This window comes from Cherax quadricarinatus, chromosome 38, assembly GCF_038502225.1.
Source record: "Cherax quadricarinatus isolate ZL_2023a chromosome 38, ASM3850222v1, whole genome shotgun sequence".
Taxonomy (NCBI): domain Eukaryota; kingdom Metazoa; phylum Arthropoda; class Malacostraca; order Decapoda; family Parastacidae; genus Cherax; species Cherax quadricarinatus.
This window is the reverse complement of record NC_091329.1, coordinates 21,999,275-22,015,560: the sequence shown is the minus strand read 5'-3', so window position 1 is coordinate 22,015,560 and position 16,286 is coordinate 21,999,275.

Below are 16,286 nucleotides of genomic sequence, written 5' to 3'. Positions count from 1 at the left end.
TAATTTCTCACTGAAATTTGGGATGTTTGTGTGGGGTATCCGGTAAATGGCACCGATTGTTATAGGCATCTTAAGGTTATTTACAGTAAAATTAGCAAAAATGTATTCTCCATATTCATCACTAAAGCAAGTGGTGCTAATACAAGATAATTGGTTAGAGTAATAGATTGCAATACCACCCCCAACTTTGTATGGTCTGCAGTTGTGGATTGCTGTGTATCCTGGTAGAGGGTAGATATCTATTGTCTTGCTTAAGCCAGGCCTCAGTAAGAATAATGCAGAAGGGTGTCTTTAGTGATTCAAGTGCCATGAGGTCATCAGTGTTTGCTTAAGGACGCATTACAACCGGCCTTTTTTTTTTTTTCCAACCGATTTATTTTATTTTTGTTGTACTTTTAGAGGTGCATATGTAGAAGCATGTGACAAAGTTTCAGTATGATTGGCCAACAAACAACAGAGAAAAAAATACAAACATAATTTTTATATATGGCAGCACGACCTGACAAATTGGCACTACGAGTGGCACTTCCGACATTCCCAACTGTTAGAATACAACTATTATTATTATTATTATAATCAAAAAGAAGCGCTAAGCCACAAGGGCTATACAGCGCTGCAGGGTAGGGAAGGAAGCAAGGGAATTGGATGGCAGAAGGGAGGGGGGATGATCAGCAGGTTACAGAAAACAGCGGGGCAGGGGATAGTACGGGGGTAGAGGGTAGCAAGAGATACAAGTAGAAAGGGCTGAAAGTATCAGAATTTGTGAAGTCAGTCAGTCGTTGTCAAAAAGTCAATGAGAGAGTCCGGATGAAAGGTGGGTCCATCAGCGAGAAGGGAAGGTAAAGAGAGAGCAGCGGGGCGAAGACGACGACAGAGGTAAATTCTGCGTGCTCGTTGATAAAGTGGGCAGTCCAACAGAATGTGGCTGACTGATAATGGAGCTTGGCAATTCTCACAGAGAGGAGCAAGACGCCTCTCCATGAGATATCCATGAGTAAGACGAGTATGGCCAATGCGAAGACGGGAGAGAGTAGTCTCCCAACCTCGACACTGGTGATAAGAAGACGGCCAGTAACCTATACTCGGTTTAATAGACTGAAGTTTGTTGCCGAGCATAGTAGACCAACGTTGTTGCCAACGGGTGTGAAGGTGGGAAGATATTACAGCAAAATAGTCCGTACATGGAATACCTCTATAAGAAACTGGTAGGTCATGTACTGCTGACCGCGCAGCAGTGTCTGCCTGTTCATTGCCCTGTACGTCAACATGACCAGGGACCCAACAAAAAACAATATCTTTATGCTTAGTAAAGATGCGGCGTAGCCAAAGTTGGATACGGAGGACTAAGGGGTGAGGTGTATCAAATTTTTGTATAGCCTGTAAAGCACTAAGGGAGTCTGAGACAACCACAAATGATGACACAGGCATAGATGCAATACGGATAAGTGCTGTAAGGATGGCATATAATTCAGCAGTAAAAATACTAGCTGAAGATAGTAAATGCCCTTGTACGACGCTGTCCGGAAACACTGCTGCGAATCCTACGCCGTCAGAAGACTTAGAGCCATCTGTGTACACAGCAATGGCATGAGAATGAGAGTGAAAGTGGTCAAGAAAAAGAGAGCGGGAAGCGACCGTAGACAGTTGGGCTTTCGAGCAAGGGAGGGAGAAAGAACAGACTCGAACAGCTGGAACTTCCCAGGGGGGTAGGGAAAAGTGAGATGCTACATGTACATAGAAAGGTGGTAGTTGAAGAGAAGACAAGAGCGAATGAAGGCGAAGAGAGAAGGGACGGAGTAAGCAGGGGCGGCGAACAAATAAAGAATGTCTACTAATATCAGTGACCATTCTATAAATGGAAGGATTGCGGAGATCATGAGAGCGTACATAGTAGCGCAGGCAATGGGCATCACGGCGATCGGATAAGGATGGAACGTTCGCTTCTGCATAGAGGCTTTCGACAGGGGAAGAGCGAAAAGCACCAAGGCATAAACGTAATCCTTGGTGATGAATGGGGTTAAGGCTAGAGAGAGTAGCAGGAGATGCCGCTGAATAGATCTGGTCACCATAATCAAGTTTCGATAAAATAAGGGTGGAATGTAGGTGAAGGAGGGTTCGACGATCAGCTCCCCACGAAAGATGAGCAAGGGTTTTAAGAAGGTTCAGCCGGCTGTGACAAGTTGCCTTCAGAGAGGTAATGTGAGGTTTCCAGGATAACCTACGATCAAAGAGGAGGCCCAGAAACTTGACTGTATCACGTTCAGGGATACGTGAGCCATAGAGGTACAAAGGATGATCAGAGATGACAGAGCGTCTAGTGAAAGTGATTTGGTGGGTTTTAGTGCTGGAAAATTTAAACCCATGTGTGGTGGCCCAATTGGAAACACGGTCGACTGCATGCTGGAGAGAAACTGTAAGGAGGTGACAGTCAGCGCCTGCACAGGCAATAGCGAAGTCATCAACATAGAGTGATGACCAAATATTTGATGGAAGACTAGAGGCCAAATCATTAATAGCAAGGAGAAAAAGTGTTGTGCTCAGAACACATCCCTGGGGGACACCTTCAGCTTGGACAAAGTCCGGGGAGAGCACATTATTAACCCGAACACGGAAATGCCTGTCAGTTAAAAAGTTCTTAAGGAAGGATGGTAGATTGCCTCGAAGGCCTAAGGAGTGGACTTGGGCTAAAATATTATACCTCCAAGTTGTGTCATATGCCTTCTCAAGGTCAAAAAATATGGCAATAACTGAGTGGTTATTCGCAAAGGCATTACGAACATACGTATCCAAGCGCAGTAAGGGGTCTATGGTAGAACGTCCCTTACGAAAGCCATATTGACGAGTGGAGAGACTGTTGTGTGTCTCTAAATACCACACTAAACGTCTATTTACTAGACGTTCCATTACTTTGCAAACTGCACTGGTAAGAGCAATGGGACGATAGTGGGAGGTTTCATGTCCCGTAGTGCCTGGTTTGCGGAAAGGGAGAACAATGGCGGATTTCCACAGCTGTGGAAGAACTCCTTGTGACCAAATAAGATTGTAAAGGCGTAATAGGACTGCAAGGGCTGACTGATGTAAATGTTGTAGCATACGAATATGAATGTCGTCGGGCCCAGCTGCCGATGATCGACAAGCTGAGAGTGTTGCCTCCAGTTCTTGAAGTGTAAAAGGCACATTATACTGTTCTTCTCTGAGAGAAGAAAAGTCCAAGGGTGCTAACTCTCTGGCAGACTTTGAGGAAAGAAATGAGGGGCATAGATGGAGTCCCTGAGAAATACGGACCAGATGATTGCCAATTTCATTGGCAACATCTAGTGGGTTTGCTATATCAACACCGGCAACTCGCAGAACAGGAGCCGGGTCAGGAGAATATTTACCACTCAGTTTTCGTACTTTTTTCCAGACTGCACTCATAGAGGAAGCAGAGGTGATGGTGGAGACATAATCTCGCCAGCAAGTGCGTTTAGCGTCACGGATGACACGGCGAGCGATCGCACGCTTCTGTTTAAAATCAAGGAGTCGCTCTGTGGTTCTATTGTACCGGTACCTGCCCCATGCAGCGCGTTTCAAACGTACTGCACGAGCACAAGCAGGAGACCACCAAGGCACGCATTTCTGAGAATGCCTGCCCGAAGTTTGGGGTATAGAATGAGAAGCTGCGGTGAAAACGGAGGACGAGAAGAGGTGTAAAAGCTCATCGATGGAGGACGAAGAAGGAACCTCTTTAAAAACAGTCAGGTGTGAGTAAAGGTTCCAATTTGCCCGATTAAATTGCCAGCGTGGGGTGCGAAGAGGTGGCGAATATGAAGGGGAAGAAAGAATGATTGGGAAATGATCACTGTCATGTAAGTCCGGGAGAACAGACCAAGTAAAGTCTAATGCGGCGGAGGAAGAGCAAACTGAGAGATCGATGCAAGAGAGAGTATGAGTCCGAGGATCAAAATGGGTGTGAGTACCTGTATTTAAAACATGGAGGGGGTGGGTGGCAAGAAAAGCCTCTAACTGAATTCCACGGGAATCACAGTGAGACCCTCCCCAGAGGAAATGGTGGGCATTAAAATCACCAAGTAACAGAATCGGTGGCGGTAATGACGAAACAAGGAAGGCAAAATCCGGAATAGATAATGCCCGAGAAGGAGAGAGATATAAAGAACAGAGCGTATACCACCTATGTAAGTGGATACGGGCTGCTGTGTAATGCAGCGAAGTATGAATAAATAGTTGATGGTACGGAATATCAGTGCGGAGAAGAAGGGCACTTTCATTAAAGGTCCCATCAGGAAAAGGATCTGAAGAATACAACAAATTATAGCCTGAGATGTGAGAAATAACAGCAGAGTGTAATTTTGGTTCCTGTAAGCAAACACCAACAGGGGCAAACTGGGAGAGTAACATCTGAAGCTCACCCCGATTACCCCTGAGGCCGCGTATATTCCACTGTAAAAAGGCCATGATTGGCAATGATAAAGATACTTGAAATCCGCAGGTAAGGGTTCCTACGGACTAGAAGGGTTAGAAAAGTCCACATGCGGAGGCAGTGGAAAATGTTCAAGCAGCGAAGGAACGGTGCGCTGTGAAGAAAGGAGTTGCGCAGATGGAGCAGAGGAGAGAGAAAGAGCGGAAGGTGGATCAGTGTCCATTGATGGTTTGGTCTCTGCAATATATTCAGAGATTGCTTCAAGTGTTTCGGAATTCAGAGATGTCGTATGGGAGACAATATTGGGAATGGTAGGGGGAGGATGAGTAAAGATTGGAACTGTATTGGACTGTACCAAGGTAGGGGGGGGCGAAAGGGTGGAGGGAACTGGAGAAGCGTGGCAGGGGACAGAAGAGACAGGAACCTGGGAGGTGGCAGAAGAGGAAGAAACTTGGGAGGGAACAGGGGAGGAAGGTACATTACGAGGAGGAGGGTGAACCTCTGCACTTGTAACCGAGCCAGTGAGAGGGGAAGAACTAGGGACAGAGACAGGGAGGGTAAAATGAGGAGGTGGAAGATGGGTAGGAGGTGTTACCGGACCTTTTTTTGACTTTTGAGAAGTAGAGGGACGATTGGGAAGAGGTGTCGTACGAGGTCTCGTCGATACTGAGGCTTGTAAGAGAGAACTCGAAGGAGCGAGATTAGACTGAGGCGTTGAAGTAGGGACGTCTGAGCCGAGGACAGCAAAAGGATTAGATACAGGAGTGATTATGGGAGAGGTAACCACAGAGGTGGGTGTAGAAGATGGGATACCAGAAGTGGGGGGACGTTTTGAAACACGGGAATAAGAAACACGTGGGAGTCTCCCTTGGAGGCGGAGATGAGAAACTGCCATGGCATAAGGGAGACCTTCTGTCTCTTTGAGGTAACGGATTTCCCGCTCGTTTAAATAGACCTGACAACGGCGAGAGTACGAAGGGTGAGCCTCATGACAGTTAAGGCAAGAGGGAGATCGATTGCAAGACGTATTAGAATGGTCATCGGCACCACAGACTGGGCATTCGGCGATAGATCTGCAATATTTCGCTGGATGGCCAAATCGCCAGCAATTTCTACACTGTTGTGGTGTAGGGATCACCTTTCGAACTTGTAACCGATGTCCTGCTATATAAACGGAGGATGGGAGTTCTCGGCTGTCAAAAGTTAAACGAGCCACATTGCTAGGGTATCGTCTCCGCCCACGGGCAGGAAGAACGTAAGTGTCTACCTTGAGGATTGGGAGATCTTGGAGTTCCAGCTGTTCGAGAATGTCGGTGCCACATGTCTGGAAATTTTGTTGAACTATGGTATGGGGCAGAATAACGGTACCACTACAAGAATTGAGGGAATGATGTTTTTCAAGGGTGACAGGAACAGTATCTATATGGGAAAGACGAGAGAGCTCACGAGCCTGGGTAGCATTCTGTACGGTAATGATGCGCGTACCGCTCTTAAGAGCATGAAAAGAAATATCTTTACCAACATGGCGTAGGAGTGCCTTGCCAATACTATGGTCAGAAAGATAGGCAGTAGAGGAAGTTGGTCGTAAAGTGAAGAATTTAGTCCACTGTTCAGTCTGAAACTGAGCGTGGAAAGGTAGTGAAGGACGTGTCAATCGTTTCTGAGAAGAACGAGAAGGTGAAGGTGGAGAAGTATCATCAGCAGGTAATTGTCGTTGACGTTTAGGCGTGGGACCAGAGTTGGTCCGACGTGGAACGGGTCGGCGATTTGAAAATTGCCGCACCGTAGAGGGAGAGGCCGGAGGCATAGTCAGAGGAGAGCGAAGGTCTGATAAATCGAAGGAGTCAGTCGAGGCCTCAGTACCTGAAGCGGGTGAGGAAACAGCACCGGCAATAGGTACAGAGGCATGAGGAATGTCTGAAGAGTGGTCCAAAGACGAGGCGGGGTCAGAACGGGGTGCGGTATCAAGAAGGGGCCCGGGGGTACTAGGTTCATGGACTAGGGCTGCCATGGTTAGGTTACTTCTTTCTTTTTGTTTTTAAGAAAAAAAAGAAAGAAGAAAAGAAAATAAAAACAAAAAAAAAGAAAAAAAAAGGGGGGACCGGGGAGGGATAGTTCCTAGGAGGAATGAAAGGGCCAGAAATCTCCCTCCGCGCCCAAGAGGACTCGACACCGCTAGTAGCGCAGATGCAGCATGGAACCCGTGCCATACCCTACCCTTCATGCCAGTAAACCAGCAATCTGGGATAGCAACCTCACATCTGCCGAGCTACCTCGGTGGACAAAAGAGAGGGCGGCCGGATATCCGCCACAAAGCATACCTCCTTCAGCCACCACCCCCGGAATCCGAAAGGTGGCTTCCAGAGATACACCCGTCGCCCAAAAGACACCCAAAGCTACTCCGGGATACCGGAGAGGGATCGGGACATCCCTAGGCAATCCAGATTCCACGGCAAACTACGCCACCGCCAAGAAACCTCAACGGAATGGGATGGACCCCGGTGTCCTTTCCCCTACCTAGGAACTAGCGCGCCTGTGGGAGAAATCACGAAGGCTAAAAAGAGGAAGGGCAAAAGGGAGGGGTGAGGAGGAGGAGGAGGAATGGAAAAAGGGGAGGATGGGGAGGATGGGATAGGGGAGGGGAGAATGGGGGGTAATTAGGTTCGGTCTGAGGAAGAAGACCGACAGGGCTAATTCCTCAGACCAAGAGCCTCTTCACCACGCCAAGGAGCCCCCCTTGAAGAGGAGAATACAACTAGCACGACATTTTAACATAGCCATTTCATCTAATATATCTTATTATCAAGTTTAAAAAAAAAAAAAAAAAAAAAAAAAAAAAAAAAAAAAATTAAAAAAAATTTTTTTTTTTTTTTTTTTTGGCATTCGCCAAAATATCTGCCTTTTAACCCCGCATAAAATCAAAAACATTTGAGATATTCCAAAAAATTTTACGTCTCAATTTCAAACACACTTTTATATTGTCTGTGAAAATCATTTCAATACATTCATTAATAATGGAGTTATGGAGTGAAATAAGTGAATAAGTTACTTCCGAGATATAGGCCTAGAACGTCGGCCGGCCTACCGTCTCAAAAAAATTTTTTTTTGCGCGGAAATCGTGTTTTTTTCGGTGTATTTCTTAGTAAACTGATGTTCTAGTGCAGTTATCCTCTTCAGAACACCATTTTCTATCACTCACATACCAAACAATAGAACAAGGGGACGAGGATTAACTCATTTATATCGAAATATTGCTGGTGGACTCTCGCTATATTATGGCCTACATCACCGCCACCATACCTGATATAAATGACTATAATTTCTTGTAGAAACGTTGTAGAACATTGATTCTTGTACCATTGTGTTGCCAAAGAGTTAAGCTATTTTTTGTATGAATAACTCATTTTCCATATTTTTTCGATTTTTTGGTGTATTTAGGCTCAGACTCGGCGGCCTGCCTCCTTAAGGACCTGATGTTGTAGTTAAGTACTGATAGACTTTTAGCATTGTTTAGGATAGTGCTGGCTTGTGATGCTGTGTAGTAAAGGCAGTTACTTTCCAATAGGTTTTGGTTGTGTGTCAGATTATAGAGGTTTAGATCAGGGTCAACGTGATCAATCATCTTCTAGGTGCCTCACTACAATTTGGGATTAGTGTGTATTATCCTTCCAGTTATGTCTTGGAAGGGCACGTGGGATGGGACGAAGTACCTGACATTCCGCTAGGTACAGAGTTAGATTTAACTTCAGATACGCCGCCACTAACTGGCAGCATATCTGAAGTTCACTCGTAACTCGGATTTTGGCTTGCAACTCAAAGCAAAACATCAACCAAGCAACAGCTCATAACTCGGAAAACTCGTAAGTTGGGGCACTCGTAACTCAAGGTACCACTGTATGTATTACCAAACCAGTGGCTTTCCTATGTCCCTCCTGAATCTGAATTTTTCCAACTTGAAACCATTGCTGAGAGTCCTGTTTAAGCCAGGTATTTTTAGCATGCTATTTACATCCCCTTTATTTATTCCTGTTTTCCATTTAAACACCTCAATCATATGCTCCCCTAAATTTTTGCCTTTCTAGAGTGCAGATTCAAGGACCTCAGTCTATCCTCATAGGGAAGATTTCTGATACACAGGATCAACTTTGTCATCCTCCTTTGTACGTTTTCCAGTGCAATTATATCCATTCTGTAATAAGGTGACCAGAATTGTGAAGCATAATCTAAATGAGGCCTAACCAAAGATATACATGTATAGGGTTGAAGAACAACCCGAGGACTTCAATTATTTATGCTTCTTGATATGAAGCCAAGGATTGTTTGCTTTGTGAACACTTATGCACTGTTGTCTTGGTTTCAGATTACTGCTAACCAGAACTCCTAAATCTTTTTCGCAATCCATAATATTAAGATCGACATTATTTAGTTTATATGTGGCATGGTTATTTTCCTGTCCAACATTTAGAACTTTGCATTTGTCTATATTAACCCTTTCAGGGTCCGTCCCGTAGATCTACGGCTTTACATTCAGGGTCCAAACCGTAGATCTACGTCATGAGCTCAGCTCACTCTGATAAACTGAGTGGTACACTTGGGCCTAGATATGAGAGAATACATCTATGTGGTATGTGTGCACCACATAAAACAAATCCTGCAGCACACTGTATAATGAGAGAAAAAAAAACTGAAACCAAGATTTTTGATTAAAACAGCAACTTTGCAGTGTTTTTTCGTATGTTTTTTATAGTTGTACAGTATTTGCAATTTCTTGGTCTCATTTGGTAGAATGGAAGACATATTACAGAAATAGAGATGATTTTGATTGGTTTTAGCACTGGAAATGGCTTGAAACTGAGCTCAAAGTATCGGAAATGTTAAATTTTTGCCGATGTTCAAGAGTAAACAAACGACCTCACACATCTAATACACGCCAGCTGGTGGGTCTAATATACATTCACAAATGTGGTGATGATATTTATACAATTATTACAATATTGCATAACAGTAAATCTTCTATTTTTTGGTGTGAATAAAAAATCAAAATGGGATTTATTTGTAAAGCCTCAAAACCTAACTAATGAACAGAGGAAATGTTAGTTTAGTGTCAGGAATGCCTACATTGTTTATTCTGGACGCTATTTTGAAATTGGATTTTGAACTGTGTTAAATTGGCCAAATTACCAATTTCCGATCACTATTTTGTAGTTGAAACAGTTGACTTGGCGATTTCTTGTGTTCAATCGATAGAATAGAAGCAATACTAGTGAAATAGCTAAGAATTTGGTCAACTGGAATGATATAATTGGCCTAAAATGGGAGTCAAAGTCGGCAAAATCGCCGATTCGTAAATATCGCTGACACATCAAAATTCGCGAGAGCATAATTTTGTCAATTTTCCATCAAATTTCGTATTTTTTGTTTTATTGCCTTCAGAAAAAGATTCTCTACCATTTCATAAGAAAAAAATTAAAATTTTTTTTGGAAAATTCTTGGACACTGGGGCACCACTTCAGATTTTGGCCTTGGACCCTGAAGGGGTTAAACTGCACCTGCCGCTTCTCCAACCACTGCATCAATCTATTCAAATCTTCCTGGAGTGCTCCAATGTCATTAAAATGAACTGGATGGCTTATTTTGGCATCATCAACAAATTTGCTTATGTTGTTATTTATTCCCTCATCTATGTCATTTATGTAAATTGTGAACAAAGGGCCCACCAACCCCTGTGGAACACCACTTGTGACGTGCCCCCACTCAAGATTTCTCCCCATTTATGCAAACTCTCTGCTGCCTATTTGTCAACCATGCTTCTGCCCAGGAAAAAAATTTCTATTCCATGTGCCTGAAGTTTCCTCAATAGCCTCTGATGTGGAACTCAATCGAAAGCCTTACTGAAATCCATATACACTATCATATTCATTACCATGATCTACGTCCTCAAATACCTTAGTGAAAAAAGTTAATGCCCCTTTGCAAAACCGTGTTGAGATTCATTACTCAATTTATGCCTTTAGGAAATTAATGATTCCACAAGTTTTCCCACTATGGAGGTAAGGCTTATTGGTCTATAGTTCAAAGCTAAGGACCTGTCTCCTACATGTCACTGCCAGTTTGTAGTGACATGTTGAAAAGATTAGCCAAAGGTTTGCAAAGTTCCTCTTTACATGCCTTTAAAACCCTTGCAAACAGTTCATCAGGGCCTAGGGATTTGTTAGGTTTTAATTTCTTTATTTGTCTGAGGACCATGTCACTAGTTACCTCAATCGTGCATGGTTTATCATCATCCTGTTCTACATAATTTATTATTTCTGGAATTTTGCTAGCATCTTCGTGAGTAAAAACTGAAAGGAGTGTTGAAAATTTCACACATTTCCTTATCACTGTCAGTGATCTGACCTGAGTTACCTTTAAGTGGGCCCATCTCGTCCCTAATCATACACCTGTACACCTGAAAACACCCTTTTGGGTTAGTCTTTGAATCCCTTGCGACTTCAGCCTCATAATCCCTTTTTGCTTTTCTAATCTCTCTTATTTCTCTCTACTTCAATATATTGATTTCTTAACTGACCATCCCCTCTTTTGATATGCCTCTCTTCTGACCAACGAGGTTTTAATCTACTGTTTATCCATTAGGGATCATTTTTGTTAGATCTAATTTCCCTACTCGGAACATAAGTTGTCTGGGCAACTAGAACTCTGCTCTGGAAAATGTCATATTGGCAACCATCACCACCTACATGACTAGTCAGGTCATTCCAATTCAGTCCACCCGGGTAACTTCTCAGTCCCATGAAATCAGCCAAGCGGAAGTCTGGGACAGACTTGATTGCAGTTATTTGGGTAAGCCTGATATATTGAAACTAAATGATTTGTGATCACTTTCCCCAAGCTCATCATTAATCTCAAGATTATTAATTAGTGATTCTTTGTTGGCAAGAACCAAGTCATGCAGGCTGCTAACCATCTGGTTAGCTAACCCCAGAGGGTTAGCTCCCCGGTGGGTTATCCTGGGTAGCAGGATGTGACCCATACCAGTTGACTGGCACCCAGGCACCTACTTACTGCCAGGTGAATAGGGACAGCAGGCATTAGGAAACATGTCCAACATTTCCACCCGACTGGGGGGGGGGGGGGTTGAACCATGGACACTCGGCATGCAAGGCGAGAACGTTGCCTACCGAACCACACCACAGGACCTATATACTACCAACTTCCTGCTAGCAAATGAAATGATTACTTATTTGTTCTAAATTTATTAATATTTCACTGTCAGCGGCAGCGGCGGCATCCTACCACCTCTTCTTCCTCAAAAAACATCGCTCATCAAAACTTGTGATGGCCTAAGTGAAAGTTCAACTACATGAGCCCATGTAGACCACAAAATGACCCAAGAATACTAAGAATGTAACCCAAATCTTGACAAAATTAGAAGATCTAAGGAAGACAGCCCTGCTAACCCAAACACTGCCTCTGCTGCCAGACAACCACAACAGCAAGGACCCTAGAACTCGACTTGTCTACCCAGCAGGACGCCAGTGTATCATCAACCCCCCTCACTGCCGCCACCCAGGGAACAACAACAACAACAAACATGGCTGACTCCCCCTCCAACTCCACTCCCTTCAAAGGATTCACCCATGATTACTCAGGTATGATTATTCCTGACAATATCAAGGACTACATTGTTGCTCTAGAAAATGAAATCAAAGATATCAAAGCAACACTCGAGTGACGAGAATCCAAGATAACCAACCTCGAGAACAAGATCCAAAACCTTGAAGAGCAGATTACCTCGGGAAGTGTCGACACAGAAAATACTCTGAAAGCAGCTATAGCCAGTCACACTGAACAAATAACTACAATAAATATGAAGGTTGAAGAAGCAATCAAGGACTGGAATCAGAACATGCACACTCGACTAAATGAATACCTTGATTTCCAAGACGACAAAACTGAACAAGATAAGTTGTCTGATGCAGTAATAATAAACAGTCCACACATTCCAAGTGACATAACCCAAGCACAGTGCAAAGAAACTGCTGTCAGGATAATACAGGACCACGTACAAGTCATCGTGCAAAACAATGAAATCAAAGAAACACGTTTGCTAGGAAAACCAGGAAGTAAACACAGTATAATGATCCGACTTCATTCATACGATAAAAGAAAGGACCTAATTAAATCAGCAATTACAATGAAAAATGGAGTGTACATAAATGAGTGTCTAACAAGAAAATGTCAAAACCTTCTGTTCAGGCTGAGAAAACTTAAACAGGAAAACAAAATACATCAGTGTTTCACGCGAGATGGGAAAATACTAGTAAGGAAGACATCAACAGGACAACAATATACTATCTCAAACGAACATGATTTCTCTACCTTCCTTAGAAAAGCGGACATTTCTGTAACGGATTAGATAAGTGCCCTTAATACATATATACGTGTGGTGCATATAGTGTATGTTACAATTATATTGTGCATTATTATTTTTATTATTTTTTTCATCACTAGCTAATGCTAACTACCTCCAATACTTTATACTTCTTTCTTACTGCTATTAATTGCTCATAATTTTAAGTTACAAGTCAAATCTTACTCCAAATTAATATTATTCATTGTTCTTACCTGTCCTTTTAATTTTTTTTACCACTACTTGTTTTTTTTAGTCACTTTTATTGTGTGTGCAATTAGTGTATATTCCAATTACTTTTTGCAAGTACCAAAACTATCTTTTGCTAGCTAGTACCAACTACCTCATTTTTTTACTTTTTATTGTGCAATAAACTGCTCAACTTATTTAATATTACAAATCAGATCTTACTCCTAAACCATTATTATTTCATAGTGACTATCTGTCCATTTAACTTTGTTTACCATTACTTAATTTTAGTCCCTTATATATTTTTTCCTTTATTTTAGCTTTATATATTCACAATTGTTATATTCACAATTGTTAAAATAATCAAGGTGCTATTCTCAGGTGCTAAAGTGTTATTAATAAGTTCACTGTTTTGCCATTATATTCCAAAGCTCATTTTTTGATTACCACTTTATTGTTCACCACAACTTATATTAGTCCCTTTTATATTATAATTCTAACTTTAAAGAATTACCTTTAAAGTACTACCTACTATCATATTCCCAAGCTCCATTTTTTGATCATCACTTTATTTGTTCACCACTAATTATTTTAGTCCCTTTTATATTGTCTCCTTTATTTTAGCTTTAAAAAACTACCTTAGCTCATTATTTTTACATTTGTTAAATAATTCAGGTGCTATTTTTTAGCTTTATAATACTTACTTTGTTTTATACTTAATTCTAACTATAGATTCACTACAAATCTTATGATTACAAGCATTGATCCTGATACCAACCTCTTATTGAATGACTTAAATGAATCAAACAGTTACTGTAATTACTACACAGCAGAACAATCAAAGGCACTTCTCAGAGCCAACAGAAACATAACTGTCTTTAACTACAATATCAGATCTTTAAGCAAGCATTACGATGACCTCATAGCATTACTAAATTCCTTGCATGCCAATATGTCCATCATTACACTAACTGAAACCTGGCTAAAGCCTGATACTACAGATGTCTATGCCATTCCTAGTTACACAGCCATACACAACTGTAGGACAGATCAACAAGGGGGTGGCACAGCTTTATACTACTCAGACCAACTAGAATGCATCACTAATACTTGCACAAGGGATGAACATGGGGAATATATAATAGCTAAATTCAAATCCAAATACCTACAAAAACCTCTCACATTGATAAACATCTACAGAGTTCCACAGTCAAACATTAGCCAATTTAGTCAAAACCTAGGAAGTATGATAACTGATGCACGCACGGACAAAGATCACTTGCTACTCTCAGGCGACTTCAGTATAAATCTCCTGCAACACCAGGACCCACACGTTACTGAATTCACAAACACAATGAGTAACTGCATGTTGCTACCAACAGTAACAAAACCTACAAGAGTTACGGAGACCAGTGTTTCCCTACTTGACCACATCTGGACCAACACCATATCCCCTTTAAAATCAGGCATAATTACAGATAATACCACAGACCACTACCCTACTTTCCTCATAACAACTCTTGGTAAATTACCCCAAGACACTACTAAAGTCACCTTCAGACTTCACAATGAGGCAGCCATTAATAACTTCACAACAGCAGTAACAAACATTGACTGGCACACTGAGCTAGAAATCTATACAGAAATTGACGAATGTTTTAATAATTTTCTAAAAAAGACCCAATACCTCTATAACAAGCACTGCCTTAAAAAAACTAAACAGATGACAGCTAAGAGACTGAACAGTCCCTGGCTAACACCCAGCATTCTCAAATCCATAAATACAAAACACCGATATGAAAAACAGTACAGAATGGGTCACATAACCAGAGACCAAACAAAACGTTACTCGTCAATCCTAACCAGCCTGATAAGAAGGGCAAAAAAATTTTATTATGAGAACAGATTATCCAACTTACAAGGTGATATAAAAAAGACCTGGAAAACCCTATCAGAAATTCTGGGAACAAAAAAGATATCACGAAATAGCGAAATAAAATTAGCAAAATCAGATGAACCCCAACTCCCACCAACAGAAACAGCAAACAGACTCAATGATTTCTTCTCCACTATAGGACAAAACCTTGCCAATAAAATCCCAAGCTCAGATACCCCACCAAATGACTACCTCACTGGAAACTACCCGAGCACACTGTTCCTAGCTCCGATTAACCCTTACGAAGTCTCCCTTATTATCAACGCACTAAAAAACAAGGCAGGAGATTTAAATACCTTACCACCCTTTATATACAAAAAAGTGTCACAAGTGCTATCACCAATCATTGCAACACTAACAAATCCATTGAATCCTCCACCTTCCCTACAGTTCTCAAAATAGCAAGGGTCACCCCGATCCATAAAGGAGGAGACCAAACAGAGTTGAATAACTATAGGCCAATATCCAATTTACACCCTCTCTCAAAAATCTTCGAAAAATTAATTCATAAACGAATCTACTCCTACCTCATCTCCCAAAACATACTCAACCCCTGCCAATTTGGATTCAGGCCTAATAAAAATACTAATGATGCTATTATACACATGCTAGAACATATATACACTGCAATAGAGAAAAAAGAAGTCCCACTGGGGATCTTCATTGACTTACATAAAGCTTTTGATACAGTTGACCATGACTTGCTCCACGTAAAATTGTCACATTATGGTATAAGAGGGCACTCCCTCAACTACCTCAAGTCATACCTCAGCAACAGAAGCCAATATGTGTACGCAAATGGGGCAAACTCTTCTGCACAACCAATTACAGTTGGTGTCCCACAGGGAAGTGTCCTTGGCCCTCTTCTCTTTCTCATATACATAAATGACCTACCAAATGCTTCGCAATTACTCAAACCCACACTATTTGCAGATGACACTACATACGTCTTCTCTCACCCGAGCCCAGTCACGCTAGCCAATACTGTAAATACCGAATTACAGAAAATATCTACCTGGATGAGGACTAACAAACTTACACTAAACATTGACAAAACCTACTTCATTCAGTTTGGTAGCAGAGCTACAGATGTCCCTCTTAACATAATGATAAATGGATCACCTATCACAAAGCTAACAGAGGGAAAATTCTTAGGAATCCACGTTGATAATAGACTCAAATTTCATACACATATACAACAAATTTCTAAGAAAATTTTCAAGACTGTAGGCATACTATCGAAGATATGGTACTATGCTCCACAGTCAGCCCTCCTGGCCCTATATCACTCTCTTATTTACCCCTATCTCACCTATGGAATTTGTGCATGG